The 14523-nt window shown below is 35.0% G+C and overlaps 1 pseudogene; it reads left to right on the forward strand.

Annotated features, from left to right (window-relative positions):
• Positions 1-10298: 10298 nt before the first annotated feature.
• LOC131822422 (U2 spliceosomal RNA) lies at positions 10299-10424 on the forward strand (annotated as a pseudogene).
• The last annotated feature ends 4099 nt before the right edge of the window (positions 10425-14523 follow it).

Raw genomic sequence — 14523 nt, forward strand, 5'->3', positions numbered from 1 at the left:
TTTTCTTTTTTTTTTTTTTTCCTCTGGCATTCTAAGGTTGGTGTTCACTTTATTCTCTAACATCCTCTCATGAAAACAGTTTCTTCTAATTCTGCCTACAAATGCTCCATCAACAGGATTCCAAAGAGTCCCATTCATATTCCAAATAACCTCATATCAGCTTAATGACTTTCTCTTTTAGCTAAAAAAAAGGGGATAACAAAAAATAAAATTTCTCAGACTGGAAGAAGGCCAACATAATCATAATTGTCATTTCCATTAGCCTTGTTAAGAACTACTACAGAGCATTATCCTTTATCCATAATTCTAAAATCCAAATGCTCCAAACACAGAGAGTTTTCCTAAATTTGGTATCCAGCTTATTTTGTTGAGCAAAATCTGGAGTTAACTGAAGTTTGTCTCATAAACCTGTGTTTTTAATATACTATAAACATTTGAATGATGTGCTACTTCAGACCCACTTAAGTCATTACCCAATATCGGTATATATATATTTCATATCTCTTACTAAAAAAAAAAAAAAAAAAAAAAACTTTCGAACTCCAAAATATATCTATCCTCACAAGATTATATACCTGCATGCATATGTATTTTGAAATTTTACATGTACTATTTATTATACGAAATGTATAAATAAAATACATGAAAACAGAAACAAAATTGCTGAATGAAAGTATAAGAACCTCTAGCATTTATTTATTTATTTACTTATTCATTCAGAAAAATTTTATTAAGCCTTATTATGTGGTATCTGGCCTATAAGAAATTATAGGTTCCTATGTGTTATATCTATACTCATTCATTGATCATTATCATTGTTGATACAGTTGTTTAGTGCCCAACACTGGTTAAATTGCCAAACAACAGATTAATCACTGACTAAACTACCAAAACTATTGTTCTTATCAATACCAGATATTTAGTTGTTTTAAATGAATAGTCTTTTTTTAGTTCCAAGACCGAATTCTAATATGTGTCTGGAGGCTTTCCCATATCCAATAGGGTGTCCAAGAATTCAGCTCAATTCTGACACTACCCATGGATAGCATCAGATTCCACAGGTAAAGGATTCAGTTTCACATCACCACCCTTCACTTCAGATGCCAGTTACATGCCCAGGCTTTTACCTGTGCTTCTGACCAACTGGTTACAAACTGGAGGTTCCAACAATTCCCTCTAACTCAGGATGCCAATCACAAGTCCAGGTCATTAACTGTACTTCTGACTGCCTGGCTTTAGATGCCCACAACCCCCTCCATGGGTCTGACTGATTTGCTAGAATGGCTCAGAGAATTCAGGAAACCTATATACTCACTAGATTTCCAATTTATTGCAAAGAATATTAAAGGATACAAATCTGAGATTTGCAGAAAAAGAAGTGGGTAAGGGGACTGGGTAACTGGGTGATGGGCATCAAGGATGGCACATGATGTGATGAACACTGGGTGTTATATGTAACTAAGGAATAATTGAACACTACATCAAAAACTAAAGATGTACTATTTGTTGTCTAATTGAATTTAAAATAAATAGATAAATAAATAATAATGATACAAATCAACAGCCAGATGAAAAGATATATAGGACAAGGTCCTGAACAAAGGAATTTCTGTCCTCGTGGAGCTTGGAGTCCAGCAGAATGGCACATGAAAGTGTTCTGATTGTCTAAACTGGAAGCTCCCTAAATCTATTCCTTCTGGGGTTTTGTGGAGGCTTCACTACATAGATACGATTGATTTACTCATTGGCCTTTGTGTCTGATTCAACCTATAGCCCTTCTCTGCTCCCCAGCAATCAGGGAATGGGATAGAAATTTCCATACCTCTATTCAAGGTTGGTTTCCCCAGCAATGAACCCTCATCCTTAGGTGCTTTCTAAAAGTCACCTTCATTAATATAAACCCAGTTGTGATGGAAAATAGCTTGTTATTATTATAATAAGATACTAATTTCTCCTTTGTGGCTCTAAAACAATTTCAGGAACTGAGGAGAAGAGACCAAATATAACAAAAGATGTTTCCATTGCTCTTATTGCTCAGGAAATTTCAAGGCTTTGGGGTGCTATGAGCCAAAACCTGTAGACAAAGAACAAATATAAATAAGAAATATATTTTGGTCATCTGAATGATCAAACACATATACTTCTTATAAATCACAATATCAAAACTAAGAATGAATGTTTAAACAAAATACTAGCACACACATAGAAAGACATATTGAACTGACTTTTGACTCATTGCAAATTATGTTTTGAAAATCATTTCAATTTAATGATATTTAAGATTTTCAGATTATCCTAGATTTTGTTGCCTTATTGGGTAGATCTTCTCTAGAGGATATAATTTGATATTCTTTATAGATTTTTGTTGTTAGAATTATGTTAAATACTTTTTAGTTCTAAAATTAGAGATTTTAAATAATAGGAATGTATCTTATGAGTCCTTAATTTTTTTTCCAGAAATGGATAATTTAAATGACTCTCCATTTCACCCTACTTCATATATGTGTCTCTGAACATATACTGAAGAGTAGCTGAAAAAATTATTGTGGCACATACATTTCTAATTGACTAAAACAGTCCTTCCTCAAACCAATACCACCCAAGTATATACTGGAATTGTGTGTGTGTGTGCGCTTTTTAAGCTTTCTCCCACATTTGTACAACACTTCTTAAGTTGTTAATATTCTTCCTTATCTATTTTGTTATTATTTTCAATTATATTTTCAATTATTATTTTCAATTATTAATATGATATGAACCAATTAAAGAAAATATATTTTCTCCTTCTTACAAATGAGGAAACTAAACTCAGGTAGGACATTTTACCAAAGGAAAAGAAGGCATCTGTTTCAGAGCAGATGGACATGTAAATATCATTCTCCAATACAACCCTCCTTTTCTTTGTAGTCTGGTGGTATTCCTATAAATCAGGCTGCAGTAAAAATGTGATGTTTTTAAAATTATTTTCCTGCTTTTGAAACAATGACTTTTCTTCATCTTCATATTCATGCCAAAGGATGACACCATTCAGTACTGCAGGCATTTTCTCTTAATTAACCACCAGTTACATTTCTGCACCATTTTATCTTCTGTATTTTATTACATCATTAGAATTTATTTTTATATTCATAAGTGCTGATATATGCTGAAATTTTTAAACATGAAAGTAAGATTTAGTCATTAAAAATGGATAAAATCTTGAAGGCAGAATGTTAAGTAATTATTTCATTTGCAGTTTTTAAATCAATAACAGAGATCCAATTAAAATGTATATTACCTCTTAAAATTTGGAAATAGATACTGTGTAGAAAATACCTGTTAGAGTATAAGTAATGCACTGAGAGTCATGCTTATGAGTAATGCCAAATTAGAAAAGAACAGCATCTTCATATTGCATTCTTTATACAAATTGAGGATAATTTTTGAAAACATTTTTAAAATGAGTGACTCAAAAAAGGTACTTATAAGAGAAACAGAATTATTAACATTCTGTAAGGAAATGGTCCCATGAAGATAGACTTTTCCATATTTTAGGGCAACAAATTTTGCCATTCCAAGCTATACTGCTTTACCATATTGTTTATTCTAAGCTGTTCACTTTTAAGAAACTGGAGACAGAAGAAAAGCTCTAAAAACCAAGTAGAAGTTTCCCTTTTGTAAGAGACATTTACATAAAGGGAAATTTCCATTGGTAGAGGCACCCTTACCTAAATCTCTAGAAACTCTTAACAGTGGAGAAGGCAAGAACTTAATTCTGCATAACCTTACACTTGCTTGCCTTACTTTTTTCTTTTTCCTTTTAAATATTTAATTTATTTATTTGACAGAGATCACAAGTGGGCAGAGAGGCAGGCAGAGAGAGAGGAAGGGAATCAGACTCCCTGCTGAGCAGAAAGCCCAATGTCCAATGCCCTCCTGGATCCCAGGACCCTAGGATCATGACCTCAGTCTAAGGCATGGGCTTTAACCCACTGAGCTACATAGGTGTCCCTGTTTACCTTACTTTTCCAGGTAACTTTTCATAACTGACTCCTTACCCCCAACATCTTCTTTTGTCTTTAGCTGGAGATAGTTTTTAAGGTAATGGCTTTAGCCATTTTACTAAGTTAATCAACTTTCCTAGGTTGCTTCTATGCATATAGGAGGTATACATGTTATTAAAATTTTGTTTGATTTTTTCCTATTAATATGTCTCATGCCAATTTGATTCCTAGATCAGCTAGAAGAACTCTGAAAGGGTAAATAATTATTTCTCTACCCAATAATAACAATATCTGTGGCCACTCACATTTTAAATGCTTACTTCTAAGAACATCTGCTTCCATGCTTTCTATTAGCATATGTGATAGTGATCCCACAGTTATAAATAACACTAGCAAAATCCTACACCAACTATATTGACATCTAAAAAGTCCCAAGGCTTTTAAAACAAAAAGTGACAACCTAGGCAGTATTTTTGTTGTTGGGAAAACAAAAATTAGCTTGCTACTGTCTCTTCTCTCAAAGATCTTACAGTCAACCATAAAATAATGCAAAAGGTGATCATTTACACAAAAGAAAAAACACAGTAATACAAGCTGATCAGGGAAATAATTCATCAAAGATTAGGAGGTAATATGAAATGAGCCTTGAAAGACGAGTAGAATTTCAGTTAGGTAAAGATAAAGAAAAAGAATGGATAAATAAATTACAGTGGAAAAGCAAGGAAATGAAAAAAAAATCTATCTTGGCTACAGTACATGTAGGAAGATATGACAAAACTTGAAAGTGTTAAAAAATAGATGTCAAACTCTCTCTCTTCAGAGATGACATGATGCTTTATATGGAAAACCCAAAGGACTCCACCCCCAAACTACTAGAATTCACACAGCAATTCAGTAATATGCCAAGATACAAAATCATGTACATAAATCAGTTGCTTTCTTATACACTAACAATGAAAATACAGAAAGAAAAAATAGAGAATCAATTCCATTTACTATAGCACCAAGAACCATAAGATTCCTGCGAATAAACCTAACCAAAGAGGTAAAGGATCTGTACTGAAAGAACTACAGAACACTCAAGAAAGAAACTGAACAAGACACAGAAAGATGGAAAACCATTCCATGTTCATGGATTGGAAGAATAAACATTGTGAAAATGTTATACTGCCTAGAGCCATGTATACTTTCGATGTCATTGCATTCAAAATTCCATGGGTATTTTTCAAAGAGTTGGAACAAACTATCTTAAAATTTGTATGGAACCAGAAAAGACCCTGAATTGCTATGGAAATGTTGAAAAAAAAAAAAAAAAACTGGGGGCATTATGTTACCTGATTTTAAGCTTTACTACAAAGCTGTGATCACCAAGACAGCATTGTACTGGCAGAAAAAAAAAAAAAAACAGACATATAGACCAGTGGAACAAAGTGAGAGCCCAGATATGGACCCTCAACACGATGGTCAAATAATCTTCAACAAGACAGGAAAAAAATATACAGTGGAGAAAAAAAAAAAAAAAAGCAGTCTCATCAATAAATGGTGCTGGGAAAATTGGATAACTATGTATAAAAGAGTTAAATTCGACCAGTCCCTTATACCATATGTAAAGATAAACTCAAAATGGATAGAAGACCTCAACGTGAGTCAGGAATCTATAAATTTCCTAGAGAACATAGGCAGTAACCTCTTTGACATTGGCCACAGCAACTTCTTTCAGATATGTCTCCCAAGGCAAAGGAAACAAAAGTGGAAATGAACTTTTAGGATTTTATCAAGATCAAAAGTTTGCATGGAGCACTGGGTGTGGTGCAAAAATAATGAATACTATTATGCTGAAAATAAAAAATAAATTTAAAAAAAAGTTACCAAAAAGAAAAAAAAAATCAAAAGCTTCTGCACAGTAAAGGAAACAGTCCAAAAAAAAAAAAAAAATGAGGCAACCAGGGAATGGGAGAAAATATTCACAAATGCCAGTACAGACAAAGGGCTGATATCCAAGATCTATAAAGAACTCCTCAAACTCAACACACACAAAACAGATAATCATGTCAAAAAATGGGCAGAAAACATGAACAGACACTTCTCCAGTGAAGACATACAAATGGATAACAGAAACATGAAAAAATCTTCATCCTCATTAGCCATCAGGGAGATTCAAGTCAAACCTACATTGAGATACCACCTTACACCAGTTAGAATGGCCAAAATTAACAAGACAGTAATCAACGTGTGTTGGAGAGCTTGTGGAAAAAGGGGAACCCTCTTACACTGTTGGAGGGAATGTAAGGTGGTGCAGCCATTTGGGAGAACAGTGTGGAGATTCCTTCAGAAATTAAAAATAGGGCTTCCCTATGACCCTACAATTGCACTACTGGGTGTTTACCCCAAAAATACAGATGTAATGAAAAGAAGGGCCATCTGTACCCCAATGTTCATAGCAACAATGGCCATAGTCACCAAACTGTGGAAAGAACAAAGATAACCTTCAACAGATGAATGGATAAGAAGATGTGGTCTATATATACAAATGAGTATTATGCTCCATCAGAAAGGATGAATACCCAACTTCTGTATCAACATGGATGGAACTGGAAGAGATTAGGCTGAGTGAAATAAGTCAAGCAGAAAGAGTCAATTATCATATGGTTTCAAGTACTTGTGGGGTATAAGTAGTAACATGGAGGATATATGGAGATGGAAAGTAGAAGGGAGTTGGGGGAAATTGGGAAGGAATGAACCATGAGAGACTGTGGACTCAGAAAAAAAAAAATGAGGTTTTTGGAGGGGAAGGGGGCGGGGTGTAGGGTGAGCCTCTGGTGGGTATTATGGGGGGTATGTATTGCATGGAGCACTGGGTGTGGTGCATAAACAATGAATTCTGTAACACTGAAAAGAAATAAAAAAAAATTTCAAGAAGAGTAGTAAAAAGTATTAGTAAAAAAATAAAAAATTATCTCAATGGTTATTTTTGTTTATAGACAAATTATTTCAAGGTCATGTAGGAAATAATCAGGCAAAACTAGCAAGTAAATAACTGAAAAAAAAACAAAATGATAAGATATTTTATAAAGGCTAAATAATTTTTAAATGTCCTAGCACAAGAATGTAAAGAGAGATCAATTGTAAAAGTAATCTAATTCTGAAATAAAACCTAACATACTTTAGAATTTAACATGTCAAGACAGGATGTATAATAAGCAATTGAGAAGTTATGAATCAGTACCAAAAAATGGTGTTATAGAAAATCAGCATATAAAAAATTGTATAGTCACATCTCACAAAGTGCATGAAAATTAATTGACACATGTAAAGTCAATTGCTGAAACATAAACATAAAATTTCAAAACAATATTTAAGTGAATATTAACTTTCTGGATACAGAAGGATTTTCTTTTTTCTTTTTTTTTTTAAGATTTTATTTATTTGAGAGAGAGAGAGAGAGAATGAGAGAGGAGAAGGTCAGAGGGAGAAGCAGACTCCTCATGGAGCTGGAAGGCTGATGTGGGACTCAATCCCGGGACTCCAGGATCATGACCTGAGCCAAAGGCAGTTGCTTAACCAACTGAGCCACCCAGGCAGCCCTACAGAAAGATTTTCTAAGCATAAGAACAATAAAAAGAATTGCAAAACAAAGGATTTAAAACTTTAAATACACAAGCACTTAAATTTCTGCATAGAAGGAACACCATAAGCAATATCAAACAGGAAAAAGCATGTTGGGCAAATATTTACAACATTCATGACTAAGATGTTTTCATATTGGTAATCTTCCTATCCTCTTCACCTGTGCAAATCTTATTTCATACTGGATCTTAGCCAAAATGCTAAAAAACAATTGCTCTTTTCTTTCTTTTTTTTTTTTTTTTGCAGTTGCAAATCTTATTCATGTTTTGTGAACTCAATTAAGTTCCACTTCATCCATGTTATCGTTTCTAAGTATTCCAGCCCTTTCTGTATCCCAACACTTACAGTTGTCTATTATGCTTTGTAGTACTTAATTATACATTATATTTTATAATCTGTAAAGTTAGATATATAGTATAAATATAAAAGGTGCTATGGTCTGAATGTGTATATCCCCCCCCTAAGCCCCAAGAAGATGGTATTAGGCGGTTGGGCTTTGGGGGGATTATTAGGCAATTAAGTTGGAGTCCTTGTGAATAGGATTAGTGTTCTTATAAAATAGGCCTGAGAAATCTCCCTTGTCCTCTTCCATAAAATTAGGATACAGAGAGAAGTCAGTGATCTACAACATAGAAAAGGGCTCTCACCAAAACCTGAAAATGTTGGCACCCTGATCTTGAATTTCCAGCCTCCAGAACTGTGAGCAACAAATTTCTACTCTTTATGTCATTCAGTTTGTGATATTTTATTATAGAAATCTGGGAAGACTAAGACAAAAGGTCTCTAGAAGATGTACAATGACTCCCAAGCTGGTTATTATTTTTTTATTCTCCTCTCCACAATCACCACACTATCCATATTTATCCCTTTTCTTTCGTGTTCTATTCCCTGAGAGACTGACTTCTATGGGTTGAGTTATCCATGGTTTGTTGGCCTTCCATGGCCTTAAGCAAACAAGAGTCCCTAGCAAGAAGTTAGAGTTGAAGAAGAAAAAGAACAGAGTCCTTCCTTTTCCAAGCCCTTCTTACTTTAGCACTTTGTTACTAGTGGTATTCAAGCCCTTCTGTAATTATACATCTTGTCTGGCAGTCTCCTCCATGATTCTCACTTTTCATCAGCTGCTATAATCCTTACAGAATTAGTGGTCATACAAACCTCCAAGTAGCACTAGTTTCTGACTGACTCACACCTATCCATTAATTTTTCTTCAGTTGTACTATCTGGAATGTGCTCTTTCTGCTGGAACCCTGACTGATGACTCCAAAGCCAAGATAATTTGGTTCTAATTTGCTTTGTTATTATCAAATCTAAGGAAAATCAGAAGGTGGTAAGGAATGGTGAGACACTGAAATAGAAAAGGAGCATCATGGAGGCAAAGATTGGCAGAACCCATACAAGAGTTTTCTGAGATTAAGGGACTCTAATCTTAATATTTTCATATTTCCAGCTATTTTTAGTGTGAAAATTGGAAAAGGTATTTCTACAAAGAGAGTAAAGAATCATAGTTCTATTGGTAAGATCAATTTTATTATGACTTAGCTTGGTAACATTAAAAATTCAATCTATCTAGTGTTTCTTGTTTTGATTCCATTCTCACAAACCAACCTTCTGACTATAACTTAGGGTCCATGTAAGTGCCTACAGAGAGGGAATATGGCTGGTCATACATATTTCAACTACTTCAGCAATGTTGATTTTTTTTTATTAATGTGAACCAATATATAACAATTATATTTATTATTATAATTTGGTCAAATGCAAGTGTTCTCTTCAGAGATTGGTCTTCTTTAGACATTTTGATAATTGAGCTTCTGATGGCAAGACCCTGAACCATCTGCATTTCTGCCCATGACTTTCTTTTGTTATTTATAAATTCTACACCCTAATACTTAACATATTTAGTAACACTCAGAAGAAAATGAGTTGGTTGACTAGGGGAAATAATCCTATACCAGACCTGTACCTTTGCAGAACCTTGGGACAGAACCTTGGTAAACCTTATTTCCTCATTGTGTGCCAGAAAGAAGCTGCCTGATTGTCCAGAAAATATATAGACTCAACTTAATTTTCTAGCCACTAAGTGGTATTTGGAATTTTGGCAAATAATAAGTAAAAGTGTCTCACCACTCCATACAGAGTATCTCTGTGGTCAAAAGTTCCTTTTCTAAGATATTACACTGTCCTTGACAAAGTATAGTAATTACATGCATTTTGTCCTGTTCTTCAGCTTCCTCTATGATTTTGCATGCCAGTTCAAGCACCAGTATTCATGCTATTTTACATGTTTATACCAGTCTTGCTCATCTACAATTATTTTGCTGTGACATTCTGTGCCAATGTTAGTAAAATATCTTTCTAGATGGATGGATATTTCTGAGTATTCTGTGGGTGTTCAGAGGAACAAAGAGGAAAGCAGTGTCTGTTGTATAATCATCTTGTTGTCAGATATCTTGTACCTACTGGAATTTTTCCTTATGAAAGAGAATGATCATTCTACAATGTCCAAAATACCCTCTTCTACTATGCCGCCCCTAAAAATCTACAATTTCAGAATGCCAAGCCAAATATTTTATTTTAAATACATTTAAGAACTATGGTAACCTATTTTCCCCCACAAGACAGAGTGTATGGTTAAAACAATAGTATATATTTTTTTAATATCAAAAGGCTTTTCCAGAATCAGTTGTGATTTCTTTTCAGCCTTTTGGCTTAGTTCAAGTGTAATATCTGCTCCTTAACAGTTTAATATCTGATACATCCTTTATCCAAAAGTAGTTGTATGATGATTTGGGAATACGTAAATCATCACCTATTGATTAATTTTTTCCTAAGCATGTGGCATATACTTTACAAAGAAAGCAAAAATGCTTGCAGAATCATTCTTTATTTTTTATTTTATAACCCTGATTGTTCAAAACAGAGATGTTGACATCCAGGGAATGTGGAGTAGGAGGACCAGAAGCTCACTAACTAGATAACATTCACATCAGTGTAAATGACCCAGAAAATGAACCAAAGTCTGGCAGAACAAGCTTTCCACAGCTAAATATAGAGAAGAGGCTGCATTGAGAGGGTTGAGACATGGCCAGGAGCTAAATGGACCTGTGGAACTTCCCGTGGAAGGGAGAGACACTGCAGGCACAGAGAGGGGAGAGAAAAGAATTATCACACTGGGGAGCCCAGAGGGGAAATATGAATCTCCGTAACATTTGGCTTTCAACACTAGAGGGGCTAAATTTCATGAGTTCGTATAATCAGTAAGACATAAAATCTGGAACTTTAAACATCAGCAGGCTTACCTCTGGAACTGTCCCGGAGGGTGAGAGGAAACTGAGCCTCTACCCTTAAAGACACAGCACAGGAAACAACCCAAAAGAGATACAACCTACCAGCAGTTTGAAAAATGCCTTGGGTATATGGGACGGAGATTTGTTTATTAATCTCAGAGCCCTTGCTAAAGGGGCAGGGATCTTTGAGAATGTCCAGAAACAAAAGAGCTGGCAAGCACCATTCTTCTCCTCTATCCACCAGCATAAACACATGGCCACCTGCAAGAACCAGTGCAGTGCTGACACTCACTACCTAACTTGCTAACAGTATGATCCATCCATGTGTTCCCTTGCAGAAATGTGCCCTCCAGCCAGTCACCTATTCCAGGTCCCCTCTCACAGAATATCAATACAAACATTGCTAATGCCTTGCAACTTACCCTTGTACATTTCTGCAGATCCTCCACACCCAATATGCTCTTAGCCAGAACCCATACAAAGCAGTGCCACAAGCCTGGAAGTGTGTAAGGAGCCCAGGGAGTGGTGGGTATCAATCTAAAGTGACTCCTACCCCAGAAAAAGAGAAATATAACTACACACAACAATCAGACTATGGCTTACTAGTGGGCTAGGGCAGAGAACTGATCTGACCCTAGGCCCTGCCCACCAACAAAGCTTCACAGGAAACAACACAGGGAAAGCAAACTGAAGCCCTGTGCTACTACATGTCTGGAAAATGCCAAGTCTGACTCAAACCCAAGGCAGCCACAGAATGTTACACTAACAGCAAAGAGACAAAATAATGTCCACAAAAGGCAAAGAGATGCATTGTAGATGACTAGGATGAGGCAAAAATAGTTCAGCCACAATATCAGGGTGAACACTACATTTATAGGAGATACCACTGATATGCCAGATTCTGGAGAAGAGGAGACACTGCCCTACAAGGCACTACACAACCTCTTCTTCATAAGGTCTCTACTTTCAAGAAGAGGAGATATTCCTAATGCATAGAAACAAAGAAAATTTGAGAAAATGAAGATACAGAGGATTATGTCCCAAATGTTAAAAAAAAAAAAGGACAAAATCACAGCAAGAGACATAAGCAAAATGGACATAAGTAATATGCCTGATGGAGAATTTAAAATAATTATCATAAAGAAACTCATGGAATGTGAGAAAAGAGTGGAGGATCTCAGTGAAACCCTTCAAAAAGAGAGAAAACATTACAAAAACCAGAGATAGAGAACTCAATAAATGAAATTAAAAATAACTAGATGGAATGAATAGAAGACTAGAAGAAAAACAATGGATTGGTGACCTGGAGGACAGAGTAATGGAAAACAATCAAGCTGAATGGTGAAGGCAAAAATACAAAATGAAAATAGACAAATAGACATAGAGAATTTAATAACACCATCAAGCATAATAACATTTACATCATAGGAATCCCTGAAATTTTACTTGAAGAAATAATAGCTGAAAACTTTTCAGATCTGGAAAGGAAATAAATCCAGATCAAGGAGGCACAAAAAACCATCACCCCCAACAAAATCAATCTAAGGAAGTCCAACACCAAGAGACTTAGTAACTAAAATGGAAAAGTAGTAACAAAGAATTTTAAAAGCAGCAAGAAAAATAAAGCTGTTATATACAGGGAAAATCCCATAAGGCTATCAGCTGATTTTTCAGCAGTAACATTGCAGGCCAGAAGGGAGTGGCATGATATATTCAAAGTATTGAGAGGAAAAAATATGCAGCCAAGAATACTCTATCCAGCTATCATTCAGAAGACAGGGTAAGATAGAATTTCCCAGAAAAAAGCAAAAGGAATTCATGACCACTAAACGAGCCCTACAATAAATGTTAAAGGAGACTCTTTCAATGAAAAGACCATAAGTAGGAATAAGTAAAGTAGGAAGCACAGAACAGTAAAACTCAGTCAAAGACTCACAAAATAAAAGGATGTAAAGCATGAGACCATATACATAACACATGGGGGGAGGGCAGTAAGGAAGGACTCACACATAAGCAAATGTCAACTTAATATAGAATGCTATATATGGAAGATACTATATAAAAATCTGAATTATAAGTACAAATCAAAAACCGGTAATAGGTATGAAAAAAATAAAGGAATCAAAGTCTATCACTAAAGAAACCCAACTATAAGAGAAAAGAGCAAGAGAATATGTGAATGAAGAACTAAACAAACAAACAAACAAACAAAAAAACAACCATAACAACATGAGTAACAAACTGGCAATAACTATATACCAATCAATAATTACTTTGAATGTAAATAGAAAAGATGTAAACCCAAAATTATATGGTCAGTTAATTTTTTTTTTAAAGATTTTATTTATCCATCTGACAGAGAGAAATCACAAGTAGACAGAGAGGCAGGCAGAGAGAGAGAGAGGGAAGCAGGCTCCCTCTGAGCAGAGAGCCCGATGCGGGACTCGATCCCAGGACCCCGAGATCATGACCTGAGCCGAAGGCAGTGGCTTAACCCACTGAGCCACCCAGGCGCCCCTGGTCAGTTAATTTTTGACAAAAGAGTCAAGAATATGCAATGGGAAAAATCTCTTCAACAAATGTTATTAGGAAAACTGGACAGCTACATTTAAAAGAATAAAATTGGATCACTTTCATACACCATATACAAAAATAAGCTCAAAATGGATTAAGGGCCAAAAGGTGAGACCTGAAACCATAAAAATCTTGAAGACAGGACAGACAGTAATTTCTCTAATATTGAGTATATCAGTATTTTTCTAGATATGTCTCATGAGGCAAGAGAAACAAAATAAAAAATAAACTATTGGGACTACATCAAAATAAAAAGGTTCTATACAGTGAAAGAAACAATCAACAGAAAGAAAATGCAACTGACAGAATGGGAGAAGATATTTGCAATTGAAATATTTTTAATAAAGGGTTTGGGCACTTGTGCTGAGCGCTGGGAGTTGCATGGAACTGTTGAATCAGTATATTATACACCTGAAACTAATATTACACTGTATGTTAACTAACTGGATTTTAAATAATTTCTAAAAGTCAAAAAATACATATTTATATAAAGAACTTACATGAGTCAACACCAAAAACCAAATTGCACCAAATAATCCAATTCAAAACTGGACAGAGGACATAAATAGACATTTCTCCAAAGAAAACATACTGATAGCCAACAGATATATGAAAAGGTGTTCATAGTTACTAACCATCACGGAAATGAAAGTCAAAACTACAATAAAATATCACCTCACGTCTGTGAGAATGGATAAAATGAAAACCACAAGAAACAACAAGAGTTGGTGAAGATGGGGAGAAAAAGTAATCCTCTTGCTACCTTGGTGAGAAGGCAAACTCGTGCAGCTGCTGTGGAAAACAGTATGGAGCTTCCCCAAAAACTTAAAAATAAAATTACTATATGAAGCAATAATCACACTACTGGGTATTTACCCAAAGAAATACAAAATCACTAATTTGAAAGGGTATATGCACCCCTATGTTTAGTGCAGCATTACTTGCAATATCCAGATTATAGAATGATCTCATGTGTCAATTGATAGATGAGTGGATAAGAAAGATGTGATTACACACACACACACACACACACATATGTATATGTATATAAA

The sequence above is a fragment of the Mustela lutreola genome, chromosome X (assembly GCF_030435805.1).
Source record: "Mustela lutreola isolate mMusLut2 chromosome X, mMusLut2.pri, whole genome shotgun sequence".
NCBI classification, from domain to species: Eukaryota; Metazoa; Chordata; class Mammalia; order Carnivora; family Mustelidae; genus Mustela; species Mustela lutreola.